General features: G+C 37.9%; 1 long non-coding RNA gene across 1 annotated transcript in view; it reads right to left on the bottom strand.

Annotated features, from left to right (window-relative positions):
• Window positions 1–1,244: 1,244 nt before the first annotated feature.
• LOC140623370 (uncharacterized) overlaps window positions 1,245–17,321 on the bottom strand; it is a 64,168-nt gene continuing 48,091 nt past the window's right edge. The window contains exon 4 of the long non-coding RNA XR_012023000.1: window positions 1,245–2,015. This is a non-coding gene — a long non-coding RNA (uncharacterized lncRNA). The remainder of the gene's footprint in view (window positions 2,016–17,321) is intronic.

Genomic DNA, 17,321 nt, shown 5'->3' with positions numbered 1-17,321 from the left:
CACATAGTGCTAGAACCTTGGATTTTCAGCCAGGCATGTGCCTCCCATAGCAAAGACTGCAGTTCCTATTGTCCCTTGCCATTGACTGTTGTGCCAGTGACATGACATGTAAAAAATGGTGTGGCCAGTTTTTAGCTCTTCCCTGTGCTTGATGCTTGGGAGTGGATCTGGCAGTGAGACATCTTGAACTCTTCAGAAGAGACGATGCCCTTGGGGGACAGAACCATGTCCGGGGTTGCCGTACAATTTTGTTGAAGGGCTACCATATGCGGCTTGGATTGTCTCTCTCCAGACTGTCTTACAAGATCAGAATCAACATGAGTCTTGCCTCAGCCACTGTTTTTTTCCAGCTCTTATAACAGGTGTTTATAATAGCATAGTTTACCTAATACAGTATGATATGACTAATGTATGGCACTTTTGTAATGGTCAGTGGTTCTAACAGAACAGTAGAAAACCTACAAGGTAAGTGAAATCAAATGTATTAACCTTCCTGCTTTTCTATTTTTAATCATTTTCCTCAGTTTTTACATTAAAAGGTTTTCTTTTGCTGTTTATGTGATAAAAATACTTACACATTTATTTTATAGCTATCCTAAATCTTAATTCCTAAAGAAGGTGCAAAGAAAAGTTTTAGAACTTTTTATCTGTGAATAATAATAATCTCACCTTTATTTAGTTATTAAGTTTTTCTGTTATTTGACATTGGTTGCCCATTATCACATAGACAATACTCAAAATTCAAGTCTTTGGATATGCTTACATAGCACAGAAGGAAAACACTAAATTTTCTTTGCTATAAATGAGTCGAATAGTAGAGGAAAAAGGATTTGAAAAACTAAAAATATGAACAAAATGAGCAGGACAATTGAATGGATTATTTTATTTTTTTCAAATTAATGCTCATACAAAAGAATATTACTTCCCAAAGGAGAGTCTGCCGCAGGATCATTTCAATACATTGTTTGAGGTTCTAGAGTTCCTTTGTATAGCTGAGCTTCAGGGGCTTAGTAAATTCATTTGACTACAAGGTTGTAATCGTGCAGAATAGAAAGGGGAAAGATTGACTCAATAGAAAACAAAGATAGTATTGATGAAAACAAAAGCCATCTTTGCTGCCTCTAGAAGTTTTGATGTGGCATGTAAGGGAACAGGAATTTAACCAAAGTTAAAATGAAATAATTACAGTTTTAAAGATCTGTGTTAAAAGCAAGCATTAAAGGATTATTTTTTCAGCTAATAACATACTAAATTCCTAGAAATGGCAACTTTTATATAGTCATTTTTGAAACTGGAAAAAGATCATACATGAAAACATACGTAAGCACAAGAGAAGTAAAGATTATACTCTGTGTCATAACACTGAACTGCCTTCTTTCAAGTGATCAGACTGATAGGATGACTTAATCAAGACATTTAAAATGCTTCCTTTTAATGCTATCACAGCACTATCCTGCTGCAATTTGCTCTATGAAAGTCTGCTTCAAGGAATTATATTTCCATTCTCTTTGTCCCCAAGTAGAACTAAATTCCTTCCAAGGCATCTAAGGAAAAGGAGGAAAGGCAGACCTTGGGATTTAGACCTAGAAAGAGACACACTGCATAATGACATAATAATCTGCTGTGACTGGTACTAATGACAGGCATTCATAGGCCACTTAGAGTTCCCTTAACCGTGCCTAAAACTGGATCATTAGCAAACAGCAATGTCTGAAATTTGTAAAATGCCAGATAGTAAAAGGTTTGCCATTGATTTATATCACAAGTTTAACACATTGAATATGCAAAGAATGTAAAACTTACAAATCTGAGAATTTTCCTATGCATTCTACAGAAATTTTTGAGAAAAAAATAAAACTACCTTTGTCATTTTGTGCCCACACAATGTAACCCAGAATATCACCACCATAAATTCAGTTTTAATGGAAACAAGACACTAAATCTTCTTGTTTGGAAATTGTGAGATTTTTTAGATGACTGACTTGATTTTCATTTGTAGAAACAGGGTAGGAGTCCTAAAATAAAACATAGTAACCGTTAGTAAGAACTCCTTGTTGAGTGAACAAAGTATATTATGTGAAGAATGTATTACCAGAAAATTAGTTTAATATTGGCCATAGGTATAGCATAGTGATACATCTGCAACGCATGTTATTTTCATTTTATATATTTCACTTCTGCCCGACACAGCAACTGAGAGAGGTTACAAAAATATATGCTACTATAAAGAAGAAAATATTAGCCAGTAAACTTCATTTAATGTTTTGGTACTAAGAGGGTATAGAGCATTTTCATCTTATAAAGGTTATATGAACCATCCTCACAATCAGCAAAAAAGGCAAGAATGATAACTACAAGGAATTGGGGAGAAAATATATTCCTTTTAACCTTAATTTTAAACACAATGATAAGGATGAGAATTTTTAGACCATTTCCTTAACATTTACAGAGTACTTCCAAGTCTGACCAAAATTCACCATGTTCAAGGCCTTGTCATGATACTAGAATTACAGACAACATAAGTGACCTGAGTGACAAAGCAAAATGGTGGTCTAGGACACTCTACAATTCTAATTTGGATTTGTACCTCTACTTTTTGTCTTCCCCATAATCTAAGAGACTATTAAAACAGGAGCTTGTCTATGTTTTCAGGTGCACAGTGCTTAAAGATGTAATTTTGTGACAGTAATAGCTGAAAGGAGACAAAGACAGGGTTATATAAGAGCAGAGCTTTTATACACTACTGAGCTTTTATACACTACTGCCATAAATTCAAATTAGAGTGTTATTAGTTTAGAATGTTAAGTGGAATCCCTAAGGTAACCACAAAGTAGCTATATAATGTACACAAAGGGAATGAGAAAATGTTTTACTACCAAAAAAATTCAACTGGATACGAGAGACAGAAAATGAAAGACAAAAAGCTAGAAGGCACATAAATATCCATCACATTAGTCCTTTATCAATAATTAAATATAAATGGATTTAAAGACACGATCTAACTGTATGCTGTCTGTCTACAAGAGACTGACTTCAGATCCAAAGACACAAATGGGTTAAAAATCAAAGGATGGATAAAGATATTCCCAAAGGGAGCAGTGGTGGCTCTACTATTATCAAAAACACCTTAAATCTAAAAAGGTTACAAGAGACTAATGAAGGACATTAGATATTAATAAAAGGTTTAAGATACATCAAAATTAAACAGTTAAGAAACTTTGCACCTCTAATAACAGACCCTCAAAGTACAACAAGCAAAACACACCATACCAAAACTTCTGTGATGCAACAAAAGCAGTGCTAAGAAGGAAATTTATAGCTGTAAATGCTTACCTTAATATATAAGTGTATAAAATACTCTAGAAAAGCCCTAAAGCTAGTATAAGATTAAAGCTAAGATAAGCAAATCAAAATGATCTTAAGGGTGGAAAAACCTTTATTTAGGCCAAGGGGGGGGGGGAAGGATTCAACTTACTAAAAGCAGACATAAAAATGGGGTTATTAGTAATGCTTTTATAGAAGCATCAGCACTATAAGCAGCTGCACTTCCTATAAATTGGATAATCTAGAGGAAATTGATACACTCCTAGAAATATAAAACCTCACCAAGACTGAATCATGAACAAATGAAATCTACACAGACCTCCAACTAGGAGACTAAATCGGGATCCAAAACCTCCCAACGAAGGAAAACTGCATTAGGCTTCACTGGTGAGTTCTACCAACAATTTAAGAAATAAAACCAGTCCTCAAACTTTTCCAAAAATGTTCAAGAGAAACTCATGCTCTAAGGTCAGTAGTACCCTGACACAAAAGCTGACTACAACAGAAGAAAAGCCACACTACACATTAATACCCCTGGTAAATAATAATGCAAAAATCCTAAAGACTATCAGCCACTGAAACATCACATTAAACTTCTACACACTTTGAACAGGTGGATTTAGTCCAATTCAAGGATAGTTCAACAAGTGAAAATGAATTAATACACTATATTGACAGAATGAAGGGGGAAACCCTTATAACAATTGATGTAGAAAAAGAATTTAACAAAATATGACAAGATATGGTTTTCTTTAAATAACAACACACTAGGAATAAAAGGAAACTACCTCACCATAATAAAGTCCACATACGAAAATCTCACAGGTAACATCGTACTCAATGGAGAAAGACTGAAAGAACTTATCCTCTAAGATCAGGAACAAGACAAGGATGCCACCTTTTGCTACTTCTATTGCACCAGGTGTTGGAATTTCTAGGCATAGCAACTAGTTAAGAAAGACAATTTGGAAAGGATGAAATTATCTTTGTTGACAAAGTGATCTTTTATGCAGAAGACAACTAGTCAAATTAGACAACATTTAAGGATACAAAACCAAGGGATCCCTGGGTGGCGCAGCGGTTTGGCGCCTGTCTTTGGCCCAGGGCGCGATCCTGGAGACCTGGGATCGAATCCCACGTCGGGCTCCTGGTGCATGGAGCCTGCTTCTCCCTCTGCCTATGTCTCTGCCTCTCTCTCTCTCTGTGTGACTATCATAAATTTAAAAAAAAGGATACAAAACCAAAATCAGTTGCCTTTGTAAACATTAAGAATGAATGAAGTATAATTCCCTTTACAATAGCATTAAAAACTACAAAATACTTGGCAGTTAAGACTCATACTGAAAGCTACAGAACACTTCAGAAAGAAAATAACAATAAAGGGAAAGCTATCCCATGTTGGAAGAAAGAAGTCAATGCTACCCAAAATGATCTATGGATTCAATATAATCCATTTCAAAATCTTAAAAATATTTTTTATGGAAATAGAAAACTATACCCTAAAGTTCAGTGAGATGTCTAGGGACCCCAAATAACCAAACACTTGAAAAAGATCTAAGTTGGAAGGCTCGTACTTCCTGATTTCCAAACTAACTGCAGAGCTACAGTAATCGAAACAGCATAGTACTGATGTAAGGACAGACATGTGGGCCAATGGGATAGAATAAAGAATCCAGAAATACCTATATGGTCAAATGATTTTGAAGAATATACCGAGACTGGAAAAAAGACAGTTTTTCAGCAAATGGTGCTGGGAAAATTGGACATCCACATGTAAAAAAAAATGAAGTTAGATGCTTACTTAATACCAGAAACAACAAAATGGATCAAATAACTTACCATATCAGTACACCTAACTCCGGTAAACTACACAGAGACTGCCACCACAGGCTCCACAGTTAATCACAGAGAGAAGGACATACTGAAAAGCGTAGAGGGACACCTGGGTGGCCCAGTGATTGGGCATCTGCCTTCAGCTCAGGGTGTGATTCAGGGTCCTGGGATCAAGTCCCACATCGGGCTCCCTGTGTGGAGCCTGCTTCTCTCTCTCTGCATCTTATGAATAAACAAAATCCTTTTTAAAAAGAAAAGGGTAGATAACAGAAACCAAACTCCTAGTGAGACTAACCACAAACAAGAGGAACACAACAAACATGAGGGAAAGGAGAAGGCAGGCTCCACACCAAGCAACCTAGGCCCAGGGTACCTGCACTGGGAAGATGAGTGTCCAAAACACTTGCTTTTGAAAACCAGCAGGGCATTAACATCACAAGTTTTTACAATCAGCAATCCAGGTACTGTCAAAGTCAACAGGTTTAGCTCTGGGAGAGAACAAAGAAGCAGTCCATGCCCTTAAAGAGACAGCAAAACCATCCCAACAAGATACAACAGAGAAGCGGCACTTTGAAAAGCATCTGGGGTATGCATGAAGGACGTGTATCTCAGAATACGTACTGGAGGGGCACAGATTTTTAGGATACTTCTGCAAGAAAAGAGCTGGGAAGCAGGATTTCTCCCCACCAACCTCAGCCTAGATAGCTGGACACTTGCAGGAACCAGTGACAACACTGTCCACCTACTTTACTAACATGATTTGCCCTGTTCTTCTGTTCTGTCGATCCAACTCACCCCACTGGCCAGGCACCCCTCCCACAGCAAAATCCAGCAGGCAGCCCAGGCAGGGACCAGTGCCAGTCCATAGTTGACACCTGCTTTGGAGTAGGGAAGATAATCACAGATACAGGATACAATGCAGCCTGAGCCGACTGAGGACAGGCATCTGGTCCTACCCTAACCCTCCAAAGCAGCAACCTCTCTGGTGGTAGCAGGGGGCAGCACAATGGGAGAGCCATCCAGTTTGACGCATCTACAGCCCCAGCAAACAGGTCAGGTATATGGTCTGACAACTGACACCATCCAACTACAAACCAACAGTAGCCCCAGACTGACCTCTTCAACAGCACAGGACCAAAACCTGCCCACAACAGACAAAGTGGACCATTGCAGCCGACTGCACTGAATGCAAATGTAATTCAGCCACAGTATTAAGGATGCACACAACCTACAGAGCAGACACAACTGAAATGTTTGTTCTGGGGAACAGGACACTGGACTACAGGGCACCACATACGGCCACTACTTTCTTTTCTTCATATGGCCACTACTTTCAAGATCAGGAACTATAGCTGACTTTCCTAACACAGAGTACAAAAAATAAGAATAAAAATAAATATGTCCCAAATTAAAGAACGAGACAAAATGATAGCAAAAGAGAAATGAAATGAAGATAAGCAAATATATGTGGTAAAGAATTCAAAGTAAGAGTGCCTGGGTGGCTCAGTTTAAGCATCTGCCTTTGGCTCAGGTCATGACCTCAGGGTCCTGGGATTAAGCCCCATGCCAGGCAGAGTGGGGAGCCTGCTTCTCCCTCTCCCTCTGCTGCTCCCCCTGCTTGTCCTCTCTCTCTCAAATAACTAAAAATCTTCCAAAAAGATGATTTCAAAATAATCATCATAAAGATACTCACTGGACTCGAGAAAAGAATGGAGGACATCAATGAGACCCTTAACAAGGGGGTTAAAAAAGAACCAATCGGGAATGAAAAACACGATAAATGAAATGAAAAATACACTAGAGGGAGTAAATAGTAGGCTATGGAGAAGAATGAATCAGAGACCTGGAGGACAGAGGAATGGCAAGAAATGAAGCTAAGCATGTGAGATGGGGGAAAAATATGCAAGATAAGAATAGACTTAGGGAGCTCAGCAACACTATCAAGCATAATAGCATTCACAATATAGGGATCCCATAAGGAGGAAAGAAGCAGGTAGAAAATTTATTTGAAGAAATAATAACTGAAAAACTTCCTAAATCTGAGGAAAGGAAACAGAAATCCAGATCCAAGAGGCCCAGAGATCCCATCAGCAAGGAGGAAGGGAGCAAGATCCCTTCAACCCAAGGAGGTCCACATGAAGACACATAATAATTAAGATGGCAAAAAGTAATAATAGAGAATTTTTAAGGCAGTGAGGAGAAAAGACAGCAATTAAATACAAGGGAAACCCCATAAGGCTATTAACTGATTTCTCACAGAAACTTCCTAGGCCACAAGGAAGTGAAAGGAAAAAAATATGCAACCAAGAATACTCTATCCAGCCAGCCTACCATTCAGAATTGAAGAAGAGATAAAGACTTTCCCAGACAAAAGATAAAGGAATTCATGACCAACTAACTACAAGAAACTACAACAACTACAAGAAATGTTAAATAGGCTTCCTTGAGTTGAACAAAAAGATCATAAGTGAGAGCATTAAAAGTAGGAAACACCAGAACAGTAAAAGTAAGTATATCTGTAAAAATCAGTCAAGGGACTCATGAAATAAAAGGATTAAAGTATGACACCATATACCTAAAATATGGGGCTGGGCGGAGAAGTAAAGATTGTGTTCAAACTTAGGTGATCAGAAATTTAATACAAGCTAATTAACATATACAGAAAATGTTATGTACAAACCTAATGGTAATCACAAATCAAAAAACAATAAAAGAGGGCAGCCCGGGGGTGGGGGTGGGGGTGGGGGTGGGGCTTAGCGGTTTAGCGCCACCTTCAGCCCAGGGCGCGATCCTTGAGACCTGAGATCAAGTCCCACGTTGGCCTCCCTGTGTGGAGCCTGCTTCTCCCTCTGCCTATGCCTGTGCCTCTGCCTCTCTCTCTCTTTCTGTCTCTCATGAGTAAATAAATAAAATCTTAAAAAAAAAGTCCCATCTATATGCTGCCTACAAAGACTCATTTCAGACTGAAAGACACATGCAGATTTAAAGTGAAGGGGTAGAGAAATATTTATCATACAAACGGATGTGTAAAGAAAGCCAGGGTCGGGGACACCTGGGTGGCTCAGTGGTTGAGCATCTGCCTTTGGCTCAGGGCATGATCCTGGAGTCCTGGGATTGAGTCCTGCATCGGGCTCCCTGCATGGAGCCTGCCTCTCCTCTCTCTGCCTGTGTCTCTGCCTTTCTCTCTCATGAATAAATAAATACAATCTTAAAAAAAAAAAAAAAAGCCAGAGTAGCATACAAAATAAAAATAGACTGTAACAAACAATACAAAATACAAAATAAAGACTGTAACAAGAGACACAAAAGGACCCTATGTAATCATAAAATGGAAAAACCAAGAAGATATAAAAATAATAAATATTTATGCATCTAACAAAGAAGCATCTAAATACATACAGCACTTAATAACGAACATAGAGGAATTAATAGTAATACAATAATAGTACAATAATAACACTTTAACATTCCACTTATGTTAATGGATGGATCAAACAGAAAACCAATAAGTAAACAGTAGCTTTGAATGACACACTGGACCAGATGGATTTAACAGATATATTCATAACACTCCATCCTAAAGCAGCAGAATACACATTCTTTTCGAGTGTACATGGAACATACTCCAGAAGAGACCACATAATAGGCCACAAAAGAAGTCTCAAGAAATTCTAAATGATTGAAGCCATACCATGCATCTTTTCTGATCACAATGCTGTGAAACTAGAAACCAGCCACAAAGAAAAATCTGGAGGAACACAAATAACTACAGGTTAAATAACATGCTACTAAACAATGAATGCATCAACCAAAAAAAAATTTAAAGGAAATAAATGGAGACATAAAATGCAAACACAATGGTCTAAAATCCTTGGGATGCAGCAAAAGCTGTACTAAGAGGGATATTTATACCAATACCGGCCTACTTCAAGAAGCAAGAAAAATCTCAAACAACCTAACCTTCCACATAAAGAAGCTAGAAAAAGAACAAACAAAACCCAAAACCAGTAGAAGGAAGAAAATTATAATTATATTGGAGCAGAAATAAAATAGAAACTAAAAAAAAAATAATAGGAGAGGGCAGCCTGGGTGGCTCAACGGTTTAGCACCTGCCTTTGGCACAGGGCCTGATCCTAGAGACCCCGGATCGAATCCCACATCAGGCTCCCTCCATGGAGCCTGCTTCTCCCTCTGCCTGCATCTCTGCCTCTCTCTCTCTGTCTCTCATGAATAAATAAGTAAAAAAAAAATTAAAAAAAATAATAGGAGAAATAACTCCTGACACCACAGAAATAAATACAATTGTGAAAGAATATTATGAAAAATTATATGCTAACAGATTGGACAACCTAGAAGAAATGGATAAATTTCTAGAAACATATATAATCTCCCCAAATTGAAGCAGGAAGAAATAGAAAATTTGAGCAGACCAATTACCTGCAAGGAAATTGAATCAGTAATGAAAAAACTCTCAAACAGAAGTCCAGTGACAGCTTCACAGGTGAATTCTACCAAACATTTAAAGAAGAGTTAATAGCTATTCTCAAATATTCTAAAAAACAATAAAGAGGGAGAAAAACTTCCAATTCATTCTTTGAGGCTAGCATTACCTGAAACCAAAACCAGATAATGATACTACAAAGAAGGAAAGCTACAGGCCATTATCTCTGATGGATATAGATGCAAAATCTTCAACAAAACATCAAACAGAATCCAACAATATATTAGAAAAATCACTCACATGATCAAATGAGATTTATTCCTGCTTTGTAAGGGTGATTCAATATTCCCAAATCAATGAGATAAGTATATGATCATTTCAATAGCTGCAGAAAAGGTATTAGACAAAGTATACCATCCACTCATGATAAAAAACCCTCAATAAAGTAGGTTTAGAGGGAACATATCTCAACATAAAGTACATTTATGAATATAGCTAACATCATACTCAAAGATGAAAAATTCAGAAGTTTTCCTCTAATATTAGGAACAACACAAGACATAGATACCAAAAAAAAAAAAAAAAAAAAAAGGAATCAAAGGCATCCAAATTGGTACGGAAGAAGTAAAACTCACTATTTACAGACGGCATGATCTTATGTATGTATCTTATGTATAGAGTCTTTAGACCCTAAAGACTCCACTAATAAACTACTAGAAGTAGTAAATTCATTAAACACATAAGAAAATTAATATACAGTAATATATTTCATTTCTATACACTAATAAGGAAGTAGCAGAAAGAGAAATTAAGAGTCTCATTTACAATTTTACCACAAATAATAAAATATGTAGGAAATAAACTTCACCAAAGTGGTGAAAGACCTATACTTTTGCAAGGTATAAAATACTGATGAAAGAAACTGAAGAGGACACAAAGGTAAAGATATTCTGTGTTCATGGATTGGAAGAGCAAATATTATTAAAACGTCCATACTACCCAAAGCAATCTACAGATTTAATGCAATCCCTATCAAAATACCAGCAGTATTTTTCACAGAACTAGAAAATAACAAAATTTGCATGAAACCACAAAAGACTCTGAGTAGCCAAAGCAATCTTCAGAAAAAAAAAGACAAAACTGGAGGTATCACAACCCCAGATTTCAGATACATTACAATGCTGTAGTAATCAAAACAGTATCTGGTACTGGTGCAAAAATAAACACATAGATCAATAGAACATAATAGAGAACCCAGAAATAAACCCACATTTGAATAGTCAAAGGAGGCAAAACTATTGAATGGACAAAAGACAGTCTCTATAACATATGGTGCTAGAAAAACTGCATAGCTAAATGCAAAAAAAAAAAAAAAGAAAAAGAAACCAGAACATTGTCATACACCATATATTAAAATAAACTCAAAGTGAATTGAAGATTTAAATGTTAAGACCTGAAATTGTAAAACCCCTAAGAAGGAATCGTAGGCAGTAATTTCTTGAACATCAGGTGTACTATATATATATATATATATATTTGTGCTATTATATATATATATATCCTCAGGCAAGGGGAAAAATGAAAAGGAAACAATTGAGACTATATTAAACTAAAAAGCTTTTTTTGCATAGCAAAGAAAGCCATCAACAAAATGAAAAGGCATCCTGCTGAATGGGATGATATTTAAAAATGATGTATCTCATAAGAGGTTAATATCCGAAATACATAAAGAGCTTATAAAACTCCACGCCAAGGAAACACTCTGATTTAAAAAGGGGGAGAGGGGGCAGCCCCCATGGTGCAGTGGTTTAGCGCCGCCTGCAGCCCAGGGTGTGATCCTGGAGACCCTTGATCAAGTCCCAAGTCGGGCTCCCTGCCTGGAGCCTGCTTCTCCCTCTGCCTGTAACTCTGCCTCTCTCTGTGTGTCTCATGAATAAATAAAGTAAAATCTTAAAAAGGGGGGTGGGGAGAGGAACTGAGTAGACATTTTTTTCCAAAGAGGACATACAAGTGGCCAAGAGACATGAAGAGATGCTCAATATCACTCATCACCTGGGAAATGCAAATTATCATTATTATTTTTAAGGGTTTTATTTATTTCTTCATGAGAGACACAGAGAGAGGCAGAGGGGGAGCAGGCTCCATGCGGGAAGCCTGATGTGGGACTCGATCCAGAGATCCTGGGGTCACGCCCTGAGCCAAAGACAGAGGCTCAACCACTGAGCCACACAGATGTCCTTGGGAAATGCAAATTAAAACCACAAGGAAACTGATGGTGGGGAAAGAGAAAGATGATAAGCAGCAGTAAAGATTAGAAAGTGCAGACTGTGGACATCCCTGTAATTTGATCTTCTTGAGATTGCCACTGTTAACACTTGGCTATACCTCCCTATGTTTTCTATGCAAATAAATGTCCATATTAAAAAAAAACAAACAAGGAGATATCACCTCACATCAGTCAGGAATGGCTAAAATCAAAAACATGAAATAACAAGTGTTGGTGAGGATGTGGAGAAAAAAGAACCCTGTGCACCATTGGTGAGAATACAAATTGGTGCAACCACTATGGAAAACAATATAAAGATTCCTCAAAAAATTAAAGAAATTAAAAATAGAATTACCATATGACTCAGTAATTCCACTAGTAGGTATTTACCCAAGAAAATGAAAACATTAATTGGAAAAGATTATGTACCCCTATGTTTACTGCAGCATTATTATTTTTTTAAAAGATTTTATTTATTCATAGAGACAGAGAGAGGGGCAGAGACACAGGCAGAGGGAGAAGCAGACTCCATGCAGGAGCCTGACATGGGACTTGATCCCAGGACTCCAGGATCACACACCAGGCTGCAGGCGGGTGCTCAACCACTGAGCCACCGGGGCTGCCCTACTGCAGCATTATTTATAATGGCCAAGATAGGGACACAACGCAAGTGTCCATGGATGAATGAATAAAGAAAATAGATGATAGATAGATAGATAGATAGATAGATAGATAGATAGATAGATAGATAATAGATGATAGATAATGGTATATATGTGTATATATATGTATATATATGTGTATATGTATGTGTGTATATATATATATCCATTATGGACTCCAAAAAAACAAATGAAATCTTGCCATTTCCAACAACATGGATGGCCTAGAGGGTATAATAATACTAAAGGAAATAAGTCAGAGAAAGACAGATACCAGATACCATAGGATTTTACTCATATGTGGAATTTTAAAAATGAGACAAACCAAAAAATGACTCTTAAATATAGAGAACTGGTGGTTGCCAGAGGGGAGGTGGGGGAGGAAATGGGTGAGACAGATAAAGGGGATAAGTACACTTATCTTGATGAGCACTGAGAAGCATGTAGAATTTTTGAATGGTTATACTGTGTACCTGAAACTAATATAACACTATCTGTTAATTATACTTGAATAAAAAAAATAGATCAAAGACCTAAATGCAAGACCTAAAACTATAAATGTCTTAAAATAACAGAAGGAAAACTTCAGGTCAATGGGTTCGGCAATGATTTCTTGGATATGACATCAATGTCCCACGTATCAACAGGATGAGCAAGTTAGATTTCATCACAATTTAAAACTTTCATGTACAAAGGACACTTTCACCCAAGTGAAAAAGCAAATCCATAGGGGAGAATAGCTCAAATCACTTAAGGAGGGCACGTGATACGATGAGCACTGGGTGGTATATGCAACTGATGAATTGTTGAGAATCATATCTGAAACTAATGATGTACTATGTATGTTAATTGAATTTAAATATTTAAAAATATAAGGTACAAAAATCACTTATGAGGAATTAATATCCTAATTAATATGAGGAGTTAATATCCAAAATATAATAAAGAAGTCAAATGCAACAACAAAAGACAATCCAACTCAAAAATGTACAGAGGACTTGAATAGAAAGGTATTCAGAGAAAGGTATTCAGAGATGACCAGCAAGCACATGAAAGATGCTCAACATCACTTATCATTAGGGAAATACAGGTTAAAATCATGAGATGGGGATTAAGCGTGCACACGCGATGAGCACTGGGTGTTGTATGGAAGTGTGGGATCACTGGATCGTACGCCTGAAACTAATATTACACTGTATGTTAAGTGGAATTGAAATAAAAACTCAAAAAATAAAATAAAATAGACCTAAACATTAAACACACACACACACACACACACACACACACACACACCATGAGGTACCTTTTCACACACATTATAATGGCTACAAACAACAACAAAACTGGCAAGATGTGGAGAAATTGGCTTGAAGAAGAAATAGTTAACAGCTGGGTTGGTACAGTTGGCCTGTGTTTGCTTCTCTGCCTCAACTCTTTACTAGCTCAGATTTTTGGTGTTCAGAGCACCCATTGTTCCAGAGCACCCTACAACACTTCACTTTCATACTTCCTAAAAGTCACTATTACTTTCTTTATATTATATCTCAGGGTAACTTTATTATTTTTTAATTTAAATCCAATTTGCCAACATACAGCATAACACCCAGTGCTCATCCCATCAAGTGCCCCCCTCAGTGCCCGTCCCCCAGTCACCCCGTCTCCCCCACCCCCCTCCCCTTCCACAACCCCTAGTTTGTTTCCCAGAGTTAGGAGACTTTCATATTCTGTCTCCCTTTCTGATATTTCCCACTCATTTTTCTCCTTTCCCGTTTATTCCCTTTCACTATTTTTTATATTCCCCAAATGAATGAGAACATATAATGTTTGTCCTTCTCTGATTGACTTACTTCACTCCGCATCATACCCTCCAGTTCCATCCACGTCGAAGCAGATGGTGGGTATTCATCATCTCTGGTGGCTGAGGAATATTCCACGTGTATATAGACCACACCTTTATCCATTCATATTTCAGGTAAAGTTGGAAAAAGCTGCCTGAAGAAACTGTTCTGGCCTAATGAATTCTTTATATTGTCCCTAAGAAAATGAAAGCCTCACGTTGTAAAAAAATCATGCCCTAAAAATGAAAAGTCTCATTAAGAAAATAGGTTTGGAACTTTGAAACCTAAATGGTAACCAAAACAATAATCCCAAGTATCTACAATTACCTGCACTGAAAATTAGTGTATCCTCTGCAGTTTGTGGATTTGTGTTTCTTCTTTTTAGATATAGGTTCTTGAAATCAATTACTTTTAATAGAAATCATTTCATTAATATTAAAAATATGGTCTAGAAGTAGCCTTCTTAATAAAAGCTCTTTTTCTAATCACCAAGTGGAAAGTCTTCATAGCATATCTGCATTTGCAGCTTCCCCAGACAGCTCAGCATGGTGAAAAATTAGGCGGTTTTTGAAGCCTCTGAACTAGCCATTCCTTGCACTTATGGGACATTTTTCTTAGAGTCTTCATATATTGCTAAGAGTTCATCTTTTTAGTTGTAAGAAAGTTTGCCTCTGTTTGCTTTAGCACATTAGCTTACAGGAAAAAATGAGGATTGAACCACTGCAACTTGCACGCAGGACTGGGATCGCTCCCGATTTAGCGGTTCTGTATAAACCAATAAAATGTTACAGACCCCCGCATACGTTGCAGTAGAGCAGACTTCATGTTTAAGTCTTTTTTAGGGAAGAAAGAAGGATTAACCCTTTTAATCCCTTTTACCTTACAGTATTTATTTTCTGCCTTTATGACAAAAAAGGAATGGTTTGGTTCAGTATGATATTTCTTCAGTGTTCTCCATGACTTATGGAAAATAAGAATAAGATATTTTCAGGGCTCCTGGGTGGCTCAGTTGGTTGAGCATCTGCCTTCGGCTCAGGTCACGACCTCAGGGTCCTGGGATCGACCCCGGCATGGGGCTCCCTGCTCAGTGGGGAGTCTGCTTCTCCCTGTCCCTCTGCCCCTCCCTCGTACTCTCTCACTCTTAAATTAATAAAATTTTTTTTTAAAAAAGAACTAAAATATTTTCTCCATCTCATTTTTCCTATATATGCACACCCACCAATATATTTATTTTTATTCACGTTTACAAACCCGCTCTTGTGGTTTTGTGATGTGGCGAGCCCGTAACCTGGCCCAGAACGCCTAAGTCAAGCCAGCGGCCTGGCACAGCGCTCGTCAGCACACAGGGTCGCGCGGGCAGCCCCGCTCAGGGCTCACGGAAGTAAGTGTGCCCGCCCTTCTCCACGGCCCACTCTCCCCTTCACAGAATGAGAGCACCACCTCCTGCCTCACGGGAGGCGTCGGCCTGTGTGAGGTGCCCCAGGAGCCGGGGCCTGGCGGGGATGGCACCTGACACTCCTGACCGCCCCGCCGGGCTGCCCTGCTTGCACCTGAGGGACGGTGCCCTAGAGCTGGGGCGTCGGTGCAAGAGAGGTGACATGACTACCGTGTACACGTGTGCTAGGACTTTACCCGATGAGCAGTTGTACCAGAAGGTGGCTGATGAATGAGCAAGGCCTCGGGGAGTTTCCTGGTGAGACTTCACAGAGCAATGGGGTTCTGGACATTATCACCACAAATGCAGCAAAGAACGACAAACTTAGCAAACCATTAAAACACATTTTACTCAGTTAAACAGTACAGGAGCACATCTCAATGTCTTGATAACTCAAGTGATGATTTAGAGCAATTAAAATGCACCATGTGATAGCATCACTCAATAATGGCATCTCTTTCGGTTTTTACTGTGATACATATCTGGTAGTATTTACTGTTTTAATCGTTTTTAAGTGTGCGACTCCGTGGCATTTAGTACATCCACACTGTTGTACAACCACTACCACCATCCGTCTGCAGAACTCTGTCATCGACCCCTCCTGATACTGTACTCATTAAGTAGTAACCCCCATTCTCTTCTTGGTGCCTAGTAACTACCGTCCTATCTTCTGTCTCTATAAATTTGATTAAAGATCTCATGTAAATGGAATCATACAGTACTTACCTTTTTTGTCTGGCCTATTTCACTTACCATAATGTCTTAAAGGATTATCCATGACGTAGCAAGTGTCAGACTATCGTTCCTTTTTTAAGGCTAAATAACATTCCAGTGTGTGAATGTACCACATTGTTTATTGGTTATTGAGTAAACATTTTGGTGAATTCCACTTTTTGGCTATTGTGAATAATGCTTCCATGAACCCTGGCACACAAATATCAATTTAAGTCCTTGCTTTCAATTGTTTAGTGTACATGCCCAGAAGTAGAATTGCTGGATCACAGGATAATTCAATGTTTAGTTTTCTGAGGCACTAATTTGCTGTTTTCTAGTGTCACTGTACCATTTTACATTACCATCAACAACACCAAAAAGTTCCAGTTTCTCCACGTCCTTGATAACAATTGTCCTCTGCTTTATGTAATAGCTATCCTAATCCATGTGGACTAGTATCTCCTGGTTTTGATTTGCATTTCCCCAATGATTAGTGGTATTGAGGATTTTTTCATGTGCTTTTTTGACCATCTGTATATCTTTGGAGAAATGTCTATTTAAGTCCTTTGCCCATTTTTGAATTATGTTGTTTATTTGTTGAGTTGTAGGAGTCCCACATGTTCTGGATATTAATCCCTTTTCAGATATATGATTTATAAATATTTTCTCCCATTATGTGGGTTGCAATTATACTTTGTTGATAATGTCCTTAGATGCATAAAAATGTTTAATTTTAATGAAGTCCTTTTTAACAAAGTTTTCTTTTGTTGCCTGTGACTGGTGTGATATCTAAGAAATCACTGCCAAA

Source organism: Canis lupus, chromosome 32, assembly GCF_048164855.1.
Source record: "Canis lupus baileyi chromosome 32, mCanLup2.hap1, whole genome shotgun sequence".
NCBI lineage: Eukaryota > Metazoa > Chordata > Mammalia > Carnivora > Canidae > Canis > Canis lupus.
The sequence above is the reverse complement of the archived record's forward strand: the minus strand, read 5'-3'. Positions and strand labels throughout refer to the sequence as shown.